We start from the raw sequence: 23,964 nt of genomic DNA, 5'->3' as shown, positions 1-23,964 counted from the left end.
AACTGAAAAGTTAAAGATCAAATACATGAAGAAAAAAAAAATTAAGTCATGTGCAAAATGTTTGTTGCTCTTTACCATTGCCCAACAAACACATAGTTGGGGGTGGGAATAAACACAGTCCGTGTTTTCCCTCTTTTCCATCGTAAAGGTCTATGTGCACAACTGGGGACTCCAGGGAAACTAACGATGACAGGCCAGAAACACCGTTGAAACATCATATACGATCCACTTGGTACATGGCAGCTAATAAAACTATGCCCTAGGCAAGACCTAGGGCTTGGCCTCTATGTCTTCTTCTGTGAATTTTGACTGAATTAAGATTAACAACAAGTTTAGAAGGTACATTACATAAACATTTTTTTAAGTACTTGTAAGCCATGATTGCAACAAAAAGTCTGTGATCTGAAAGCCCCCAAATTCAAATGGTGAGCCAGACTTTGCATCTGGCCTCTTATCTCCATCATGAGAACCAAGAGCCCAGATGAAGACACTCCACTCAAGCTTGTGGAAAATCTGTTCCAAATCCAAGTGGCTCGGGCTCATCAGTAGTGCTTTCTTAAAACAACAGTATCTGGGATATTATTGTAGGTAATTGCTATCTTAAAGTGCATTTTCCAGATTCCTTCCCGAATTGCCATTGTAAAGAACAATCTTCCTTCACCAGGCACATCACAGTACTTTTTCAGCCAAAAATTATCTCTGGTCATGATAAGTGATCATAACTCAGAAGTAGGCAGGCTACAGAAATTCTAACTGTGTTGAATACAAAATTACTTCAACAGTTTTATAAAGCAGGTGTAACCCAAAGTTACAGTGAGGGAGGGAGGGTCTGCCAAATGTGTTTATAATGTATGAAGTATGAAGTATTATGTGCTGTCTGCTAGAAGATAAGTCCATGCTCAGTAAGCTATCTGAACAGCATGGTTCACTACATGTATTTGTTATGTTTTGGTTTTAATTTGAAGTGACATAAAATCTTGCATAACTGATTTGAGTGCATCTCTGAATATTAAAAATACTAATTATTATGTAATTAGTCAACAGGATGTGTGTAATTGTGTAATACCAGCATTCCTGGGTGTGGTTAAGTACGTAGGTAGAATGCCAACACTCATCTAGACGTAGTATTATAAAATTACACAACAACATACACCCTGGGTGGGTACTCTAATTATATTTTACATTTAAACAATGGCTACATTAGCAAAATAGAACTTACTCTTTTTAAAAATATCTTCCCACAGGCATGGATCATAGTAGATGATGGTGATAATATTGCCCGAATAGAGTATCTTCCATCTTGGACCAGGACCCAGGCTTCTTCATAAACATACAAATAGGAGACAGAAACCAGGCATAAAGAGCCCTTCATCCACTCATGGCATGAAGCCACCCCAAAACAGACAATTGTGACAATTGCTGAATCATGAACCAGAATAATTGAATGCAGAAAATGAACAGGAAGAACTTTCTATCTCATGAAGAATCACATGAGATTAACCAGAAATCTGACTAGAACTGTTATATTTGTATGACTTAACAGACATCAGGACCATCTTTAAACCATGGTGGAAACAGAACCACACAGTGAATCAGATTCTTCTTTGAACTTACCCAGGAAGATCTAGGTTACAGCCATCAAATGTCTTGAGCATTTTTGTTAACCCTGATCTATGCTAAGACTTGCTGCCAATGTGGTACAAAAGTCTTCTGTACTCCTGGGCAAAAGCTCCCTGCCTAGTCATCACTCGTTCTTCCTATGGTATGTCTGCAGTGACTGACAGGTTCACCAGGGCCAGTACTACAGAGATGGTAAGATCTGCAGTACAGACAGAAAAGGTGGATGGTTCTTTTACATGGCTCACCAGTGTTTTCTCTCTTTTGACATGGATTCAAGGCAAAAAATCCAGGAGAGGAATGGAAAGGTGAAAATTCCAACACAAAAAAAAAAAAAACCAAACACCAAAACCTAAGCTGTGACTCATTATAAATGTAAAATGTCAGAGCCTAAAGCTGGGTTTTTTTCATGTGTCTGGGTGGAGAAGGGTGAGGTGCCCTCTGAGGATGATTGTATCTTTTACTTTTGAGTCTGAAGATCTTGGATGTGGTTTGGCAAGTTCATACAAATATTTGTGATAAAGTTGAACTGCCGTCTGGAAATGTTATGTACAGAGATGTAAGAAAGCTTAAGGAGAAAACTGCAGATGCTGGAAGAAGAATCAGCAGTGCACATGAATGAGGTTAAAAATTGCAGACAATTAGCTACTAGATGATTCCTACTAAATAAATCATCAAAGACTTGACTACTGCTTCCAGGTTTCCACAACAATATTAGCTCATTGGAGCAGCCAAAAAGATGTTAATTTGGCCAAAGTTCTAGGAATTTGCTATTCTTGTTTGAATTAACTAATCAACCAACAAGGCCAATATACACTCTCTTGCCAAGGCTATAAAGCAGGGCCTTCATGCTTCTAGGGAAGATACTATATTTATTGCTCAGGATCAAGGGCCCCATGATATGGAGAATAAGCTTCTTTGTGTTAAATGAGAGCTACATGGGAAAGAAAAACAACCTGAGCTTGGCATGGAATCTCACATCTTATTCAGCACTCAATAAACACTTTTCTTGTCCAGTTTAATAGAGAAGTACAATTTCTTTTTCCGGTATGCCTCCACAGATCAGATCTAGCTCTGCTCTCATTTAGAGCTTAATCCAAGACCCAGAGTAAAGGGAAAATATTACCATTGCCTCCAACAGGCATCTGGTCAGTCTTTTACTATGGTTTTACCTAAATGTAAATTCAGTGCTGAGTTTCTCCCAAGAAAAAGAGGGGTAAGTGGTAAGAGACTGAAGTCTGTGCTCTCAACTTTCCACCCTCCTATTAGTTGCTGCTGATAGGACCAATCCTTTGGCTTGGCAAAAACTTCTTAATTCGTCTGGCCTTTCTGCAGGGTTGACTGGTACAAAAAGGTGCTGACCTTGACCTTCTTCATTGCTACATCTAGGCAGCTCACCACAGTTGTACTCTCTTTTACTGCTTGAGATTTACTTGTGTCACTGGCATGTTGTGATAGGCCTCTGAATGTCACTGCTGTGAAGGTTTTGTTCTTCCCAAAGACTCTCCAGAAGTTCAGTGAAGGCAAGTAGGGTTTGCTTCGGTTGAAAAGTAGGTTGTATGTGTCACTATAATAAATGGAAACATGCAAATTGTTGGTTGAATTTAATAGGAAATTGGAATGTTTGACTTGTCACAAGGCCAGTTTATACTATATGTGGACTTCTGACATTGCTTGTAGCAGGTGAACCTCACCCCATGTTGAGGACCAGCTCAAGGCCTAGTTATCATGTACATGCAATTTAAACCAGCTTCAGAATAAAACTGAAGTGGTGCATAAGCCTCACACTCTCTCTTTGTGCAAGAGTGTAAAAAAGGAACCTGATTTGGAAGACACTAAGGAGAAATACTGAAGTTTTACACATCAAAAAGGCTAATTAGAAATGCTTTTCTTTTATAACAAATAAGCCAAGCATATTGACATTAATTATATTAAGTACTCAAGGTTTGGAATAATTTATTGAAGAGCACAGATGTATACCAAATCCTATGCAAATGAGTGTGTGCAACTATTTTTCAGGTAACACATTTATTTATAAAAATAAGCTGTGTGTTTGGGTTTCTTTTTAATGGATAGAACATCATAAAAGGTCCCTCTCTCTCTCTCTTGCTCTTACTCAATGTAGTGAGATAGTTTTATCTGTTCAGCACAGCCTAACATGCATTTCAGGAGCTCAGAGCAGATTCTTCCTGTACGTGAGTTAGTAGTACTATGTTAGCTTAGCTTTCCTGGAGTTACATCACTGTAACTAGGAGCAAAATTTGTTCACTGGTGGCAAATTTCCTTTGGTTTCAGAAAAACTAATGGAATTCATAACTGCATTTGTATTTTTCAGTCTGTGTCCCTGAGCTTACTAGTGACGGAGATGTTTAAAGAAAATCCTGTGACTGAGATTTGCTGTGTTGCCCATTAGTGTTGTTGGTAGCGACTCACAATAACATTGGGCAGAAAACTTCATCTATCCCTTCTTTTACCCTGGCTGACTGCAAAGAAATCCTCTTACCTTTGATAGCTTTACTTCATGGTGGAAGAGTTCTTCTATGTCAGGGCCATGACAGGCAGGTTCAGCAGGCTGAATCACTCTGCCCCGAATGCTCCTATAACCCTGCCCCATTCCCTGCTCCTTCCATCTTAGGCACTGCCTCTATACAGGTGAAAGACACTTCACTTTCCAGGTCAAATTTCTCTGCTGAACCTGCCAAATACTTGTCTATGGATACCCCTTAAATTAGATGAGATGTCTAGTTTACATAGGAGCTGCTCTGTGCTCATTGCAGATTGTCACCTGGCTGGGCGGTGTTGGGACTGGCAAGCTTCCTGGAGCCTGCTCCACAATCTCCAAACCATCCTACAAATGCCAGGGCTTAGCACTTTTGCTCTTAGAAACACCCATCTGCAAGGGCAAATGTAGGTAGTGAATAGTTTTTCTCTCTCATCACCAGCAGAGAATGTTGATGTTGCCAGTGCTGGTTCAGGTTCCTCGAATTCTCCCAATTCACCTAACAGTTCTTTTAACATTTTGCAGGTGTTTCCAGAGCTAGTCTGTCTGCACAAGTTCCAGAAAGCTCATGGTAAAGCATCTGCTTTCACCTCTCAGATTGAAGCCCATTAAAGGATTTGAGGAAAACTATTCAGTGCTGTGGGCAATGAAGAACAAATAGGATCCATTTAGATGAGTTGCAGGTATCATCTCAGACCTCTAAAAAGTAGGAAAAAAATTATTTGTACTCTAAAATGATAACAGCAATCTCTGTATATTCTCAAGAATTGTCAACAACTGGCCTCCAGTCTAGCTTGAAGATTTTGGTAACCCACCCAGCTACCAGCAGGTCTGGACAAGATTGCCTAAGCCACAGATTGCTGCGCTTCTGAACATCCACTACTGGTAATTAACAGACATAAAATGTTGGAATAGTTGGATTTTTGTTCAACCTAGTGTGCTTGGTCCTAGGATTTTATGTATACATCATTTTTAGTAAGGGTAGAAAGGAGACAGCTTCTATCCTGATTGTACTGTCATATTGAAAAGCAGCTATTTATATTGACCCTGGTCATCCACAGGCACCCTTTTACAAAGAGGCACCTCTGAGACATGGATCCATTGAGTTGGCTGACATGATGACAGAAGCAGCACTTGTAGCAGAAGCCAGCTTGCAGTTTTATAGGTTTTAGAGTTGCAGGGGTGGGAGCAACAGACTATCAGTTGGTTGTGAAGTCAGAGTGAAAGCTTTTATATATAATTTCAGCTGTTGGACAGGCAGATGGTTCTGTTAGTAACTCTTCCTTACATATAGATCAGCCTTCTAAACACCTTTTTGCATCTGCTTTGGATAAAAGTGTATAAAAAAACCCAAACTCCTGAGCTTTCGCCTTCAGTGTGCCGTCAGTAGATTAGAAGGAAAAGGAGCTGTTACACCTGTGAAATTAAATTTGACCCAAATATAATTTAGGGTGATAATAAGGTGAAAATTCAGAATCTTTCTGACCTAGTGTGATACCCGTACAAAGCATATTGAGCTGCTGTCTAACTTTTTTGTTCTTGCTTGAAACCTAACATTTGGTTTCAAATAAAAATCGATTCCTACCAGGTTCATATAATACAAGTATTTTATTGAATTCTGACTGAAACAGTGTTGTTCAGAGACTGGGGGCCAAGTCCTGGCCTTGTGGCATAGGGCCAGGAGCATTTTGCGGGATGTGACAGTTTCCAGGCCACAGGCAACTCTGACTTTAGGGGAAGGTGAAGGAGGTGGGTACCTACCCTAGAGAGATGTTACAGGCAGCAAAAAAGCGAAGTCACAAATGGAAACTGTATTCCTTTCTAGCACTAAGGGTTTTCTGCTGAAATTTTCAAAATCTGTTGGGGATGTGTGGCAAATTTTTCAGCCACTTCAAGGGAACCAGAATAGGGGTTGTCAGCTTTACAAGGAGAAACTAAGGCACGAGGGAAGATGATAGCCAGGTGGGAGAAGAAGAGATACAGGGGCAAGGGGAGAGAGGAAGGCAGGCTGGCTCAAGCAGGCGGCCTGGCTGGCAGCAAGGTGTGCAGGGAAAGGGGGGACTGCTAGTAGGTGAAGAGACTGGTTAGGATGTATCTGGAGGCCATCAAATTGGTGCTGAGGGGTGAGGTGCTGGAGTCTCCTGTCTGGAAAGAATAAGGCAGAGGAGAGCAGTAAAGCTCCTGAGGTGGCGGGGGCGGGGGGGGGGCACAGGGAGGACCAGGGCCCCCTCTGCACCCACCCCACCCCAGGATGAGGTGGCCTGGCCACGGCTCCAGGACTGAGGCGGGGCATTGCCTCTGGGTTCATGGCATTATTTTAAAAAAGTGAGAGGAGCCTAAATCTCTTACTGTTTAACTGGGGAAACAGGAGCTTAACAGTGAAGAAAAAGTCCTTCTACCTCCCCCCAAAATCAGCTAAGCTCCAGTCAAAGGTTTTACCTGAGGCTTTCCTAGAGGCCACCTCTGCCCCATGGGTGACATCCCTGTCTCTGCTTGAGCGTGACAGGGCAGTGAGAGTGCCAAGCACCTCAGAATGATGAGGGGGTATCAGGGAGGGAGGTTTGTACCAGTTAATTAGCAGCACTTTGGTGGTTTCTGCAGTCCACAGTAACCTCCACAAGACCTGCAGTGGAGGAGAGGTATTTGGGGATTGTGGTGGAGGCTGGAAGCTGATTTATTTGAGCTCTTCTTTCTCTGAGCATCAAGTGCATTGCTCCTCTAGCTCTCTTCAGAGACCATGTCATCGACTGTCCCAGCTGGACAGCCCAGTGTCAAAAGGAATGGAGACTTGCTCATCACTGTCATATAAATCAGGCCCCAAATCTGAGCCCTATAAAATGTGAGAAAATGAGAGATTCGATTATCCATATGGATCACTCTGGATTTATTCCAGATTGCTTCATTAATAGCAATCAAAGACATCACTTTAATGGATTTTTTATCCTCAAAATTATGATCATGAGGAATTTGTTCTGGCTATTGATTTTGAAAAGGCTTTTGATTCTCTTCAATAGCCTTAACTTATTTCAGATTTAGGTAACGGTAGGATTTGGTCTTAAATATGTTAGATAGGTCAATCTCCTTTATTCAAATCCACAGTTATGTTAAAACTAATGACCATAGTTTGAAGATGATTTATATACAGAGGCTTAGACAGGAGAGTCCTTTTTCTCTGATACTTTTGCTGTTACAGAGGAGCCTTTGTTTTGGGGCAAATCAGTGTTTTTAAGGGAAAAGTCAGTGATGTTTTCCATTCTGCCCTTAGTTGGAGAATATGTTATTTTTTTAATGAAGATTTTTAGATATTATGCTGGAAGTCACTGAATGTTCATGTTTCTTCTTTGTTAATTGGGGTAAAACTCTTAAAGCCATTAGGCGATTTAAATGCAGCTCTATTTGAGCAATATCCTTTATTGGATCCCCCATTATCCTTTAAACATCTTGGTGTGCAAGGGGATAAAATTAGAAAGAATTTGTTTGCTTTAAATTGCCAGCCTCTGCTTGATAAAACTATTAGCTATTTAGCTAATTGGACTGCTCTTCCATTATCATTAATTGGCAGAATTGATACAATTAAAATGGGGGCTTTATCTAAAGTGTTTGTGTTTTTTCTGAGGTATTCCCATCAAGTTCCCTAACATGTTCAGGAGCCTTACATTCTGCAATTAGTTTTGTTTTCAGGGTTAGAGGTAAATTTAAGATTAATTTTGAAACTCTGCAGCTTCTCATAGAGTCAGCTGGACTGGCTCCTGCTAATTTTATTGTTGTTTTTGGCTGCCCTGGTACAGCATGTTGTTTCATGATTTCGACAAACCCCAGCACTATACGGCTGTGGAGCGCATGGGGCAGTGCAACAACAGGCTGAGCAAAATCAGGCCCTCAGAGCTCACCCCCTACTTTGCAGAAAGTCACAGCAAGGCTTGCTCCCAGGGCAGTGTCCTGCAAGGTGCTAAACACCCATTATTCCCTGACCCACCAAAGCATTTTAACACAGCCATAACTTTTAAGCACACATACAGGCCCAGTGATGCCAATTAGCTTACTCATACGAGTAAAGTTAAACAAAGGCTGTGCTTAGTTGGGGCCACAGTAATCATCACCTTGTCGGTTTGAGACTCCCGCATGAATCCGTTGCAAAATAGCACATGTTCTTCCGCTTACACCTCGGCTGCGCTCTCAGCTGATGCTGCCCTCCAAATGAGCAGGGGGAAGGCACTGGGTTTTGAGGAGAGGCTCTGCCAATCCTTGTCTTCCCCTGTGGTCAAAGCAACAAGAAACTGCACCCTCTGTTCCTGCCATCCCTGGTGGACATGCCATCTTTTTTAGGCTGCTAGTACAAATTGTGCTTCTCCCTCCTAACACTGGGATTCATGTCAGCCATTAGCCTCAAATAAATGAATGGGCCACAAGAAAATTAAAACCAAATCATGCCTCTATCAAAGGGAGGTCTTATTGTCAAGTAGGGCCTCTATTGCCAGAACTAGTCATTTGGGTCTGCCTTTTGCATCAGAGGCTAAGAAAACCAGAGGATGATTAATTGGGCAGGACCAAGAGGATGTCACCCCTCCCATACAGCTGGCCAGTGTGGGCAGTTTCTAAATCACACCATAGGGCAGTGGCTACATCACTGAATGCTACCACTACCTCTGCTTCATCTCCATCACAATTTTATGTAGTGCTGGGGTAGCCACATTTGTTCGTCACCACCCAAACATGCTTTTATACTGGGACTTGCAAGCCATGTAGAGCTGGGTCTATTGCCGTTTAAAGCTGCTTAAAATACCTTGTATCTAAAATATAAAACTGTTTATGCAAAATAAATTTTAAAAATGTTTTATCTACAAAATATATGCAAATATAATTATATATATTTGTAGTAAAAAAAAAAAATCAGGTCCATTTTCATAGGTGTGACCCAATATGTAATTGACAGGTATGAACACTGGAGCAACCCTGATACAATACTGCCCTGCTTAATTCATTTGAGTCATTGTACTTTTTAGACTACACCAAAGTCATCTCATGAAACACATCATGCTTCATGGGTTAATCCTGATTTAGCTGTGATGCTTTGCTTTTGGGTATTATCTAAATTGTTTTGCCCATCTCTTCTTCATCTTGTCTATCTCGAATATCATTCTACATGGGTTTCACTCATACATTTATTTGTATTTAAATTATGCATCTCTTTAAGGAGATAGACCCATCAAGTGATACAATACCCCGTGGCACAAAGAATGAGGCATTGTTTACTTTTGCATAAAAAGCCATGAAGATGGAGCACACAGTTTATAGGATACTAATGAATTATTTGGATGTTTGACCTTAAATCAGACTCAATCCAGCTAAGCTTGCTAACCAATGGAATTTAAGTGTAACGGATAATAGCCCAAGAGGCCACCATATTGTGGGTCTAGCTTGCACAGCTTGTCCCTTATTGATAACCTCAGCCGAGCACCTTTGCACTGAGTAGCTGATGAAGTATCTCATCGCAGGCAGTCACGGGGCTGCCTTCTCGCCGCCTCGGGGACAGAGCGTAGCATGGACTAAGGTTGAACTGTTGCTCCAGGTCCTGGGACACTCCTTCTAGGGAGAAAGAGAGCACGTGAGTCTCTGGAACTAACAACCTGGCATGTGTCATGAGCACTAAATTCACTGTAACGAAAGTCACCTTGGGCTGAAGGGCTTGTTGCAGCTCCCTCAGGACGAATGTGCACTCCCACGAGTTCCGGTAGAAACCCCACACTCCCACTGACTTCCCCGTGGCGCAGGGAAAGAGGAGGGGGGAGCAGAAACAAAACCCCTTAGAATAAGAGACTAAAAGACAACTACCTCAGAGTACTAAATGCACTGATCCTGATCCTGTGCTGATTTATATTTCTTGATTAATTGCAGTAAATAAGGAGCATCACACTGATATAAAACTCACGTGAAGGAGATGAGAATCAAGCCCAGTGGGAACAGAAGAGCTGCAATGCAGGAGCCAGTCCTCCTAGTGCAATGTTTAAGGTATATTAGAGTCAAAACCTCCTTAATGCAAGCAGTGCTGTTTATTTGCTTCCATCAGCTGTGAATTTGGCTTACTGTCACCAGTACAAGAAGAGTCCAGAACAAGGGACATTCCTGGGCTGAAACATTACTGTGGCATAGCAACGCCTTTTCCTCATTTGAAAGTAGAGATATAACTCTGTATATCATTAACTAAGACAATAATAAATTAATACAATAGCCAAGTAATAGTGCTGTAATGCTTTCATGTATGAATTGGAATGTGAATACTGAGCTTTTCATTTCATGGTTGAAAAATACATGAGTTGACCCAAATATTAATTTCTGCATTTCAATCATTTACATATCATGGGTCAATAATCATTTCTTGCACAAATGACTTTTCAAATGAGAAGCAGTATATTGTAATGGTCTATCATATTTACAAACATCTCATTGTTTTCCCAACTTAGCACTCAGTATTTAAAATATCCTGGACCAGATATTGTTTGCCAAATACAACACAAAAATGTCTCATGTAAAATGCAGAGACTATTTTTCTTTTACTATTATCCATAATTTATAATGTTCATAAACCATGGAGTGGCACGCCCCTGCCCCCGGCAGGCCCAGGCCCCACTTTGGAACAGGCATGGTTTTCCAGCAATGGTTCAGGAGACCTGACAACTCTCTCTGCTCTTCCCTGACCTCAAAAATCTCACCCCTTTGAGGAGCAATCCCTCTGAAGATCCGGCACTGTCAGAAGGGCTAATGGTGGGGGTTTTGAGAAGTTTAATACATCCCAAGATTTCTTTGCAGCATGCAATGACATCCAACAAAATGCCTAGGGTGTCTTCCTTCAATTACTTCACAAAGCTAAAATAATATAAATAAGCTTGCTTTTTACTTACCGGTGTTGAACTTAGTTTATCATTTCAAGCTATTAATTGTTTCCTCATATTCTTCCACCCCTTTATTAACCAACATATCCCAACAGAAACCTTGTGTCATGGAGTAAATAGTGTTCAAGTCCTGAATTAATCAGGGACTCACACAACTTATATAAGCTGCCCAGCAAGATGAATTTACACATCTGCCTTTTCCCCTAATTATAATTCCAGAGGTTGAATGTCAACAGCATATGGGTATATCCTCATAGAGGCATGCAAACACACACATACAGGCGCACACACTGTACATTAATCTCTCTTGGCTTATCTGTTGCTGTCTTTAATTTGTATACTTCAAAATTGAGTGGTGAGGTCATTTATTAGACTGTTTCTGTGAGTTTTATGTAGTGATAAGAAAGCAGTAACATGCAATTTGTTTTTATAGAACTCACTTTTGTAAGTATGATCTAATATTTCCTTTCTTTAACTGAACAGCGAGGAAGAAGATCTTTCAGAGCTAACTAAGAGTTAACTGGCTACGTTTCAACTGTCACCATTGTCTTACATCTACATAGAGAGCAGGAGAGAGCCAGAGAGGTGTAAGTACAGCAGGCCACTGGGAAGAAACATTTATAAGTAGAAATTTTTCCTCAGAAGCCTCAGAGCAAATCTTTCCAGTTTGTCTTGATTTTTTCTTTCCCTATTTTTTAAACACAACGTGTGGTGGAAAAGATTGTTATTATCCAAAGGACCTTACTTGCTGGCTCACTGCATCTCTGTTTATGAAATGCCATAACAAAAGTGAGCTCACGCTTGTGTGCTTCCAATGCGTGATGTTCCTGTGTGCCAGATGGGCACTTTCATGACTGTATGAGCGTGGATTATTTCATTTCCTACATCTGGGACTCCAAATGGCTGCACAGAATGCCACAGGAGAGAGGCACAGATCTTCAGCTGGGGAAACCTACCTTCACAGGGGAACCAGCTACATCAGAGGGGATGAGGCAGAGAAGCCCCAAGTGATATCTGAAAGTTCATATAAACCAGGGCCATAAGGGAAACCTTTAGAACCAGGAACAAGACAAAAATAAACAATAACTAATGCTGGATGTCAGCTGCAGAGAGGGGGGAGGGAAAATAAACCATAAGCAGTTTCTTGTCTGGCCACAGAAGATGTGTTTGGAATGCTGTTTTGTATTTCAGCTCAGAAACTCTACTGTGACCTTCAGATATCGCTGGGTATTACAAGTTCTACAGATAACCAGAGAGAAATATCCCAAGGAGAGCTGGCATATACCATGCCATCCTAGTTAATGTTGACTGCATATTGCTCACAGCCCATTCCAGAACTGTGACCAGGCAGCCTTGTAAAAACACTGCAGAATCCTACAGTAACAGTCAGGAATGCTACAGTTTGTCATAAACCTATTGCAGGATTTGGGATAATTACTTGTTTGTTTGTAGGATAAAAGGGTGCTTTCCTTGTTTTTTTTTTTTTTTTTAAGCCCAAAACAATGAGAGCAGATCCTCAGTATAGTGAGGACCTGGCTCACTACACTTCTGCAGTATATGTTGCATTTCAGAGCCAGCAAACAGGAGGAGATGGTAAGAAGAGATGGAATAGCCTGGTCCTGTATGTTTGATTGAATTAGCTGTAGCAGAAAAAAATATAGTTAAGCCAGTGGCTTCCTTAAGATGAAAGAGAGCAAGCCCCCAAAAGAGAACAAATGGGAAAAGTAATGAACAAAAGAAAGTAAGAGCTTGTGACACAAAGTAAGAAAAATAAACAGCAGTTGACTTAACTATTTTGCATAAGATATTTACAAACCACAGCATATTACTGTTTGCTTTATGCATTTTCACATCCTGCTCAGTTTAAAGCAGTAATTTTCTGCAAGGACAACAGAGGGAAAAAAAATGCTTTACACTGCTTATATTAATTACATTTTTTCATTACCCGTCATGTTTTCTACAGGCTTGTGTATTATTACTGTAAAATGTAATGAAACAGAAAAAGAAGAAAGAATGGACTTCTGGGAAATTTTCCAATTCTTGAAATGCAATGTTAATTGAGTGCTATTTTTAGGTCATCACAGATAGAGCTGAACCCATTGCCATCAGTGCACAGAATGGGGACAGCCCAGGTGCAACACAAACTGGGTGAGGGTATCAGTTTCTACTGGAGAAAAAGGGAGAGAAACTAAGTCCCCAGAGAGGTGGTTCTTGTCAGGTTTGGGGCATTTTCTATTTCTCAATGTAAAGTTCTCAAAGCAGAAATGAAAGGGAAGGGTGTGGAGCTGGCATGGGTCCAGGACCCACCATGACCATGGACACTCCTGAAGGAGACCCAGTGACTCCTATGACAGGAGGGCAGAGCAAATGAAAGGGAGAAGCTCTCTCTGGTTTGGTGGCTGACTTCCAGCTCTGGAAGGGAGGGCACTCTGAAAGTCAACATAAAATAAAGTCCCCCAAAAGGTATCAGAAATGTGATCCCTTTAATTTATAGATCTCCTAAAAGGCTGCCAAAAATCAATTATTTTAATTTGTATATAGTGCAGCCATGGACTGATTCAAGTTCTTTTGAAGTATTTTTAAACAGCCATTGCACAAAGCCATCCTCTTTCCCATATGCAAAAAAAATGAATTGAAAACCACAATTTCTCACAGTTGCTTTGATCGCGAGAAGAGACACACAGGACTCTGCAGGCAAATCTGAGGCCCCCCGCTAAATCCTTTAACTGGGTACCTTTACTGTTAGTCCCAAGAATCAGTGCAGCTCTGCTGCTCCTGTATTACTTGCCTTCTCTCCCAAAGAGTGCAGGGAAGGTGTTTGAGCCCATAACAGCTTCTGAAGACCAGAGGAAATAGTTATTGGTACTAGTGGGTGGGTGGAGGTTCCCTTTGAAACAGAAGTGGAAAATCTTTGGTGTGCACTTATCAAGGCCAAAATGAAAGAGGAGGGAGCATCCTGCATGGGGGAAGCCAATATTATCTCCACAAAGCTGTTCATTTTCTGTATTGCACAGTGCTACTATAAAAGCAAGAGTCTAATACAAACATTTTAGCAGCCATTCTAAATCACCATATAACATGTTTTGGAACAACTGAGATTAACCCAAACAGTTTTCTACCCACTTTGGCCCCATGCAAGTAACAATCTCAAAAAGCAGTCACGACCAGATGGTAGAATTACCAAGATGGCACATCCAGTTCTTCTGTTTGTTTCCGTGCTACTGGAGAGTTGGTAGCCCGTCTGTAGGTATAAGGGAGACCTCTCCACCCATATTGGCCCAGGTCATCAAAGGCAATTTGGGCAGGATCCTAAACAAAGACACTTAAGCACTCAAATTCCTGAGATGATCTGGTCCCTTTTACCTTGGAACAAATAGCTTGCATTCTGGCCTTTTCTTTATTCAGTACAAGTTTCTTTGCTTTTCTGTGGTTCTTAGTCACTTGAGGGTCCAGGCTTATCCTTTTTCCAATCTCAGTTTAAGAATCCCGAATATGCCCAAGGGCCCCATGAAATAGCAGGCATCAGTGCTCCCCTGGGCAAGGCAGCTTGGCTCTCCTTGACCTATGCAGTAGCATGGACCTCAGCTATCCATCATGAACTTGTCTTCACTTCTTGACTATCTTCAGATCTCTGCCCTGCCCTTAAGTCACATAAACTGTGACTTACCAAAATACCACCTCAGTGCATTCCAGATGTGTCTCCCCACCCATTCCCCGGCAGATTTGACACTGGTATAGAAGTGTTACAGATTTGCCTGGCAAGGCTTAGATGGATAAAAAAACAAAGCAAAGCAAAACACAAACTGAAGAGTTAGTTTGCTCTCCAAACATCTCTAGTGCTAAGATAGAAGTGATAAATCATAAATATAAGCCAACATGATTTTCTCTTATCTGACACATTGAATTAAGACTGTTGCGCTCAAACACTTACAGCAAAATTGACTAACACTTCCTTTTAGGAATGCTGCATCAAAGCTATTAACTTTTATAGTCAGAGACCATTTAAAGCCAAAGCAAGGCATGTGCATTAGCACACACTGCCACACACCTGCACACAAGGCGTATGAACTGTGATACTCTATTTGCAAATCAAGAAAGAAATCCTGCTCCTTTTGACTATGCTTGTCCTACCTCCAGCAGTGGTGCCAGCATTTGGACTTCAGTTAGCCCAGCCAAGTGGCCCCAGCTTGTTGCAGTCTCACCATGGGCCTTAGCTCATTATTGGCTTGTCGGCACTTCATCAAGACCAATCTCGAGCCTGACAGCTAACCCCATACTTTTGTATCTCACCATGACACACTCCTTTTTGTATTGAGATTAGAGTTATTTCCCTTTGCTAGGAATATTGATCTGGATCCACAGCCCTCCAATCGAGAGTCACAACATTTTTCCACCAAGGACCCAGTTTTGTTCTTTCACATGGATTCAGTTTTCCTCAGCGCCCCAAGTTGTTCTTGTAAGCAGCAGCCTAGAAATAGCAGGGGTGCTTTGCAGACCAGAGCAATTACATTTTTTGTAGTGGGATGACAGGAGCAAGTGGTGGAGGCTATGCAAGAAGCAAAGGGAGCCATGAAACCATAAAGTCTCCTGGAGCATGGACAGTCTGACCCAAGCCAGCTGGATCCCACTACATCACCCCTAGGGGAATGCCCCCCATGTAAGCCAGGCCCTTCAATGCTCAAGGTACCGAGGAAAGGGCAGTAAATTAGTTTATTCCAAGTCAAACCCACTGCGTAAATCAGGAAGTCAGTATTCAAATGGCAATTCAGACTTAAGATAATGTCCTAAGATACATGTAGCCACTGATTTCCATGGGAATTTTGCCATGGCTTTCACCAGGACTAGGATTTAATCTCTGGGAGTTTTCATTTTTCCACTTGATTAGCTGGCACCTGTCCTCTATTGAAAGACGGTCCCAGTGCACCTAAAGAATTGCAGTAATAAGCTGGTCAAGGAGGCTTTGTAGGATGGACCCATGGAGACTGCAGTCATTTGACTGGATCAATAGGTGGGATTTCATCAGAGAGAGGGGATTCAAATGTCACTTTGAAAATTTCACTTCAATGCGTTCATTTTCTGTTTCGGCTGTTGGGAATGGCCTGTAGATTTAAAACTCTGACTCAGAGCAGGAGACATGAGGATCCATTAATTCTTACGAAAAAAAAAAGCCATTCCAGGCCATAGCCCTAACATAAATGAATTTGGCATGTTCGGGAGTGGACCATCACTTCCATGATGAAATCAATGGATATAATCTAAGCTTTGGTCAGATGAGGCCTCAAGCTTGCAGACCATGCACCAAATGTTTATTAGTGTTTAGAAGGTTAGATAGGTACTGACTGCAGCCCAGTGCTTTCAAAGAGTTTAGTTGTCTTGATCTGAGGAAGTAACAGGCAACTGTGCTTAACAGTGTTTCAAGCTTTGGGATTTTCAAAAGCCCATGTGTTCCCAACTCCCAATGGCAACAAGGAGCCTGGAAGCTTTAAAAACCTGAAGTAGGCAGAGATCTATATCCAGAGGTGCTCAAATATCTGTGGAAATCTGCCTCTAATTTATCCAGCAGCCCCATCCTTCCGGGTCGCATTTGGAACCACGAGCGCTTTACACAACACTGCGCAGACTCTGCTCCTTTGCATAGCTGTGGGCAAAAAAGGAAGGAGAACGTATTATGGACCTCAGCTGACAGGAAAATGCCATAAGCAATGGTGATGTGCTAGCCAGGATGTTTGAAGTTGCCATTGTATACATCAGATGCAGAACCCAATCAAGCCGGGGTAATTACATTTTCTGATTTAAAGGTTTTGTGGATGCAAAGCTTCCCACCCTGCTTCCCAGCCTCTGTGTGTCCCCTGTCGAGGATCTGCAGTGCTGCAGGTGAAGAAGCCCTACTAGGCAACATGGCCTGCATGCATGGGCTCAAAGGCTTTGACTGCTATAGTGTTGACACCCAACTCACATTACACCCAGGAGGAGCCAGATGCCAAACTGGGTGTCCATGCTCACACATGAGCCTTTGAAAGAGAAAATGTAAGTGGGCCAGCTCCTGAATACTTTTGTAGATGTGCCAGCATGTGACCTGTGTGGTCCCCTTGCAGTCCTACCCAGGCTAGATTTGAGAGGAGGCAGTGTTCTCACCCAAGAGGATGGACATTTGTGATCTAACCGATTAACTCCATATTATCCAGGAGGGTGCTCACAGCCAGACAGTGAATGCTTCTACAGAACAAATCACAGAATGACCTGTGCTGCACACACATGGTGCTGCCTCTGACCCTGCACTCCTGCCAGCCCGGGGAGAAGAGTGGGCTTTGGAGTCATCAGCTCTGGGCATCAGGGATTTTGAAGTAATACTAGAAGAAGGTGGCTAATTCTCCAGTCTGTTTTACTGCTTGTATGCCAGTGAAACACTGTTGAAGTCAGTGGAGTTGCACTGCCAGAAAACCCAAAACAACAGAGCAAGTATCCAGCTCAATATATTTAATGTTGATAAAGTTAATAATGTCAACAGAGTCCAGAGCAGCAGGGAGGACTGACCCCTGGCCTCCCTGATTTGCCTCAGTAGATCTCACCCTAACCCTATTATTTTCCTCAAGTTTTTTTACCTTGTAATCTTCCTGGGTGTCATCAGAATAAACTTCACCTCCCAGGTAACTCCTCAAACCCAATCATATCCCTGGTTAAATATTGGGATTGGGATAAAGAATACCATGCTAAAAGGTATCCTTTGAAATGGGGCACTGTGCATAAAAAGGCCTGCCGGGTTCCTGTCAGAAGGGTTAGCTGAAGACTGAGGGACTGGAAACACTGACTGCAGCCAATTTCTTTTTTTCTATTTATTAATCCACTTTGTCCAAACAATATGAACATTTGGCGCATTTAGCTCTAAATATGTCAAATGCTCCTTTAGGAAAGAACTTCTAAAACCTAAAAATCATCTCTTAAGATCACATTCATTGCCTGAGCTCGAAATTATTCTTCTCTACACAAATAAACACACACACTCGCACACTTTGTCTGCACTGCGGGAACTGTCCTGGGATAGCACTGTGCTGTCCGTGGAGCCCTGCTAAAAAGCCTGGCTTTCTCATACTGAAAGAGTGCTGCAAATATTAACACATTGTTGACAGGGGGTTGGGGGGCAAGAATGATTATCTCAGTATGTAACAAATCTAAAAATAAATTGGCTTCATTTTCACCTATTGCAGACCAATGGGGGTAAAACAACTTTAATTAGTGTAACAGGACAATAGGAATGAAATTGGCTTGGTCACAAGATTTTTGCAGGATGACACTGATGGTATTACTATCCAACTTCAAAGATTTGGAAAGATGTGGCTGCTAACACTGGAGAATAGAAACCTGGTTTTCATCAACTAGGCTGGCCTGACAAATTAAGTCTGTGGAGTCATTAGATTAAGATAAGAGCTTATCTCCTAGACTGACATTTATTCAGAGGTTTTTATGCTGCTCAGCTAGTAATTAGTGCAGTTGAATTTTTAACACTGCTTTGTCCAGTCATTTGACAAATTCGAAATATATACAGTTTTGATTAAAGAAATAACTGAAGTCCAAGCATACAAAATTATTAACTTGGAAAGGTTTTAATTTCTGGAAGAGTTGAGATGATGCTAAAAATCTTCAAGCAGGTCAGAAGTGCTTCTGCTGTTGACTCATTTCCATACGCAGATTGAGAGGCTCCTTAAACTAAATTTTTAGGCACTAAGCAGCAGATATCTGTAGCAAAACTGTAATTTCTTTCATGCCCATCCATTTTGTAATTCTGCTGCTTTACAGGGCAGGAATATGGTGAAGGCTGCACTCCTGCTCATTAACGCTTGTCTGCCTCCTTCGGCACTCAGGTTGGGATTTTGGGGCGGCAGAGTTTCAAAAGGATTATTCTCTCATATGGCTGATTTCATGGGATAAGGTTTATTTTTCCTGTCCTAATTTTCTTGTAATAACAGATGGATTGTTCCACAGTAAACCAATGCATTACTTTTGGACATGTTTTAACATTGCTTTAGACTAACAAATCTCACTTTTTTTTAAACAGTTCATTTTGGGTAACTGAAGATCAGAATTGGATTAATAATCAGTGATTAAATGGATGAGTGTTTGTTTATGAACTTTGACAGGTTTGTTACAGCTACATCTTGTTATTGCTGTTGCAGCGTTTGTTTTGTCCGAAGTGCAGCCATCTCAGCATCTATGGTTGTTACCTTTAGAAATACCCAGGCAAGGGGAGTTCATAATTGTAAATTATAGTTCATCCAACTACTTTATTCCTATGATTACTAGCTTTCACAAAAAAAAAAAAAAAAAAAAAAAAGGAAAGCATGGACTGTGGAAAGACCCAGATGATGTCAGACTGCCTGTTTGGAAAATAGACTGTCCTTTACATTTTACACCTTACTGCCATGACCCTGAAATCCATGGACTCACAGGCCCAGAGCAGTTGGTTGCAGAGGGCAACTGGTGTTGCCGTTCGCCTGCACTCCTGAGCCTGAAGCAGCAGTGGTGGAGCAGGTCATGGGCTCTCAGCCCAACTGGGACCAGGATCTACATGCTGGCTTTTCATGTCCACTTCTGTGGGTTTGGGTTTTCCTGGCATTTATATGACCACAAAGCATGAGAGGTGTTAAGCACCTGGCAAGCACAACAGCTCTTCCGTGGTGCCATGGGTGGGAAGGGAGGCACGAGGCAGGAAGTGATTTCAGAGCTTTGCATAGCCAGGAGTGAAACCCCACTGCCCTCCATTTTCTGAGCCAGACCCCCAACCTAGACCTGCCCTGACTCCTGTCTTGAGGCAGATGCTTTCAGTTCTCTGTGATGGTAAGACCCCCTGATACTTCCCACTGGAAGTGTGAAACCCTATATAGTAAATTTAAGCTCCAAGACAATCACTGCCACTGGGCACCCCACCATCCCTGGTCTGCAGGCAAGACCTCCTCAGCTTATGGTCAAGAGCACCTAGATGTGGAGACGGAGACAATATATGTTGCAATGCTCATAAAATGGCCTGGAAAGAAATTTGCGTCAAGCTGAACCACTTGCATCAACCCCCCAAACTTCAAGTACTGTTGGGCTTACCCTCTAAATTTTAGCTATTAATGCTGCCTTTGCTGTCAACCAAGTCAAAAATACCACATAACTCTCAAGGTATAACTCACTTCCTGGCTGGGATGGCTCAGCAGAGAGAAGTGAAACCCGTTCCTGGACCTTGGGTAAGTGTGAGGGGAAGACCCAATTCCTGATGTCTCTAGGGAGGAGCATGGCCTGAACAGAGGGAGGGGGGAGGATTTAAATTCAAGCTCCCCAGGATTTGTGGCAGCAGCGTCCCTATTTTCCTGGGTTTGTTTACTTTCCCGTGTTGTGCATTGCTATGTCATCCATTGCTACAGAAGCTGGATTGTGTCAGCACTACCCAGGCAAGCTTCAGTCTGTTAGGCTGTTAGATAAAAGGGGAAAAGTTGCCATCACCCCCACACACACATGCAGACACAAAACCAAAGAAAGCCCACACCTTTGGGACAAAACCCCAGCTAATATGAAACTATTAACATCTCCTTTTGATAGGCTGTGAAGATAACAGCATACAGGTGTCTTGATGTTGTCTGCCACAGCTGTCCATTAACAGTGCTGGCTCATGGGGCAGTTTCCTGGCCCCGGAGCCATTTCTGACACCTCCTAGGCTGCCACCAATCTGTGGGGTTTTGTTTTACAGACGGCCATCCTCCTGTACTTCCATGAGAGATACCATTGACCTGCACCTTTGCCTTGGGTCAACAATTTAAAGACAACTGCTGCTTGATGGTGCACACAAAATGAATTATTAGTCTTGGTTCTGGCCTAAGTGTCTGGAGACTGAGACCTTCGCTGGCCCCACACAGAAGGCCACAGACTGACAGAAGCACTAGGAAAAGAGAAGTCCCAACAGGTCAAGGGAAGGGGCATTGCAGACTAATAAACTCCGTTACTACAAGGAGAACTTTGTTCAACTTCTGATGCCAGAAAGCACAGCCTGGACTGGCAGGTAAATCTCCCTGAAGATAGCGGAAATAGAGGTTAGAGCACCATATTTATCTCAGGCTACTTAGTAAATAGTGAGATACTGCAAAAAGAGAATTGGAAATTTAGCAGCAGGAAGGTGTCATTGAATGGCAATAACAGTACAACCATGCTTTACTCTGCCTTCCATTTGCAGCGTCCCACTCTCAGGTGGATGATTGCTCTTCAGCATTTGGCCGAGGTCACACAGGTGACAGAATTTTTTCTCAAGTTTCTAGTGTTCCTAAGCAATTTTTAAAATGAGAGAAAAGGGCAATAACTTTTTTTAACTGGCAAATATGTTTTCAGTGTCACCAGAAAATGCTGCCTGTCAACTTAGACATTACTCTCATTTTGTTTTCATAGCTTTTGGCTTCTAAGTTTGGTACAAAAGGTATTCATGTCCAAGAAAAAAAATATACTTGCCCTTTTTAACTGGATTCCATAGGCTGAAATTTATCCATGGTAAATGTTTCACAGTACAGTAAATTATACAGCAGGTTCCACACAAACATCCTTTACTCTCTGAAATGAAGGTGAGCACTTTTAGTAGCACAAGTACATGGTGTAGCCATCCAGCTGTTTGTGTTTCCCCCAGGCATTCAACACTTCTCACAAATAACTACACTTTGCACTTCTATAACACACATCCTGTGACCCCATAGGGCAACTGCAAAGGTGGGGTAAACGCCTCTATTTCTATTTTATAGGTACTTAGCACTTCTGAAATGCAAGCTCAAGGCAGGTTGTGTTGAACATCTAAGCTTGGAGAAGTCTTTCTGGAAAGCTGACGGAAATTATTTGCTCAAATATTAGTAGTAAATCAAGTGGTCGGCAGTCAATGTGACTGTTGGAAGGTGGGTTCCCTCGCAACATGTGAAATTCCCTCTCCAATAGCCCAAGCTTCTCCCCATTTTGTTTTTCTGTTGTACAGTATTCATTAAACCCTTTGCCATGACATGCCATTGCCAGTGTGCCAAATCCTGAGCAAATCACATCCTCTGTTCTTCTGTAGCAGATTTGTGAGATAATCTATTATAGATTAATCATTTCAGTCTTATGGTGCAATGTCAAAAATAAATTGGGGTTATGAAGCTGGAGGGGAGCCACTTGGGGGTGGTGTATTCTCATTGACACTCCTTATTTGACTTTGAAAACAGTGTCATGATGAGATTTTCGAAGCTGATTGTTAGCCCATGGAATCCAAATCACAAGGTAAAAATGCTGTGGACTAAGTTTTCATCTCCACAAATATCAGCTCAATGTTGAACTGTAGATGATTTGGGGGCTATTTCCTTCCCTCTCCTCACAACATGAAATGCATCTGGGCTGATCCATTACATCTCTTTAGAATAATAGATGGCAGAAGAATAAATAGAATAAAATAAAAGTCAACGCCTTTTAAGGACTGAATATCTGCTGGAGATGGAGGTATCCAACCCAGGAAAATAATACAGGCCAGGAATACAGCCAAATATATTGTATGAATATATTCATTTGCATAATTTTAAAGATTCTCTAACATTTTATAAGCTCCCAAATGTCACACAGTGAATAATTTGCCTAGTACTGTAGTCCTTGTTACACTCCCAACTGAATCACAGCAGGTCCTTGGTGTCTCTAAACCAGAGCAAGGGTTAGTGGATACGGAGATGCTGTTCTCCCCGTTAGCTCCCTAGTCTCTTCTGCAAGACAGGAAGATCCACAATCCTCTCTGAATTGAGTATGAACTGAGAAATGAGACATTTAGTTCCACCTGTGCTGCCATGTACCATCCACCTGGACAGGTGGCTTTATCCTGCCATCAGTTACTGAATGCAAACCTACAGTGACTTCATGACATGCTTTACCTTCCTAAGGATGACAGAATATTGCAGGGAATAGAAGGAATGGAAAAGCACTATTTTCGTTTCAGATTCTTTTGCTTGGGTGCAAAGTAAATCAAGCCAGACTCCATGCTGAGTGATATATCATATAAACCTTCAATGTGATATGTATCCAACGATTTGTTTTTCACTACGGTAGCTTTTCACAATCCATAAGTCAGATGGAATGTAGAGAGATTTCCTAGCTTGAAATGCAAAGCGATTTTTTTTAAGATATGCTGGGGATTTTTTCCATACCAAGAACAGTTGCTGGAGAATACAGCTGCAAACATGTGCCAGAGCATATTCACTAATGATTTACTCAAAAGATATGATGGTAACTAGAGTCCCTTACAGAGTTCTTCTTAGCAATTAATGCATTAGAAGTGTGTGTTCAAGCAACATTAAGACTGTAGCAATAAAATAACCAACAGAAGAAAATGACTAGCATAGTGCAATTCTGAACTGGTTTGAACTGATCCGTCTTCCACTCATGACCTATCTTTTGTATTCAATGGGTAATTATGTGTCATATGCAGCATCATGAGCTAAAAAAGCTTGATGCGTGAGGTGTGTGACCCTAGTCAGAAAAACAGACAGATAAATGGATAGCATGTCAAAAAGAAAATTTGCCTTTAAAATAGCATTAGAACATTGATTTGATCGACAGATCATAACAGTATGTTACTTAAAAAGTGATGGGCAGAAAGCTTTAAAATGCTTGCTAATTGTGCCTGAGAAGGAATTTTCTCTCCTTGCTTTCCCAATGAAGGCGGCCCTATCCCACCAGCAATGTTTGCTCAGCCTCTCAAAGGCCGATTCCTGCGGAGCTGTGAACATTCATTTCCCTCAGGAACAAGGATAAGAACCAAGTTTACCCTCAGTACCAATCTGGCATGGGTCAAAGGATGAGCTGAATGACCAATCTGGCACCCAAACTTGTATCACTGGATGTCAAAATAATGAACGTCACTAGGGCCAGCCTAGGGAAAATGAAAAGTCAGAATTAATGTATCCTGGGGGACTTGTTGTGAATTGATATTTA

The 23,964-nt window shown here is 41.8% G+C and overlaps 1 long non-coding RNA gene across 7 annotated transcripts in view; it reads left to right on the top strand.

Moving 5' to 3' along the window:
* Nucleotides 1–23,964, top strand: part of LOC138686406 (uncharacterized) — a 173,326-nt gene that overhangs the window by 137,017 nt on the left and 12,345 nt on the right. For 3 of the 7 annotated variants that reach the window (XR_011325752.1, XR_011325750.1, XR_011325751.1), the window contains 5 exons: nt 149–339; nt 1,245–2,833; nt 4,643–4,800; nt 4,883–5,002; nt 10,013–10,350. This is a non-coding gene — a long non-coding RNA (uncharacterized lncRNA). Of the gene's footprint in view, nt 1–148; nt 340–1,244; nt 2,834–4,642; nt 4,801–4,882; nt 5,003–10,012; nt 10,351–11,490; nt 11,595–23,964 lie in introns of those variants that run through there. The other 4 variants (XR_011325753.1, XR_011325754.1, XR_011325755.1 and 1 more) reach the window with 4 other exon arrangements.

This window comes from Haliaeetus albicilla, chromosome 8 (assembly GCF_947461875.1).
Source record: "Haliaeetus albicilla chromosome 8, bHalAlb1.1, whole genome shotgun sequence".
NCBI classification, from domain to species: domain Eukaryota; kingdom Metazoa; phylum Chordata; class Aves; order Accipitriformes; family Accipitridae; genus Haliaeetus; species Haliaeetus albicilla.
This window is presented reverse-complemented; position numbering and strand designations above follow the sequence as displayed.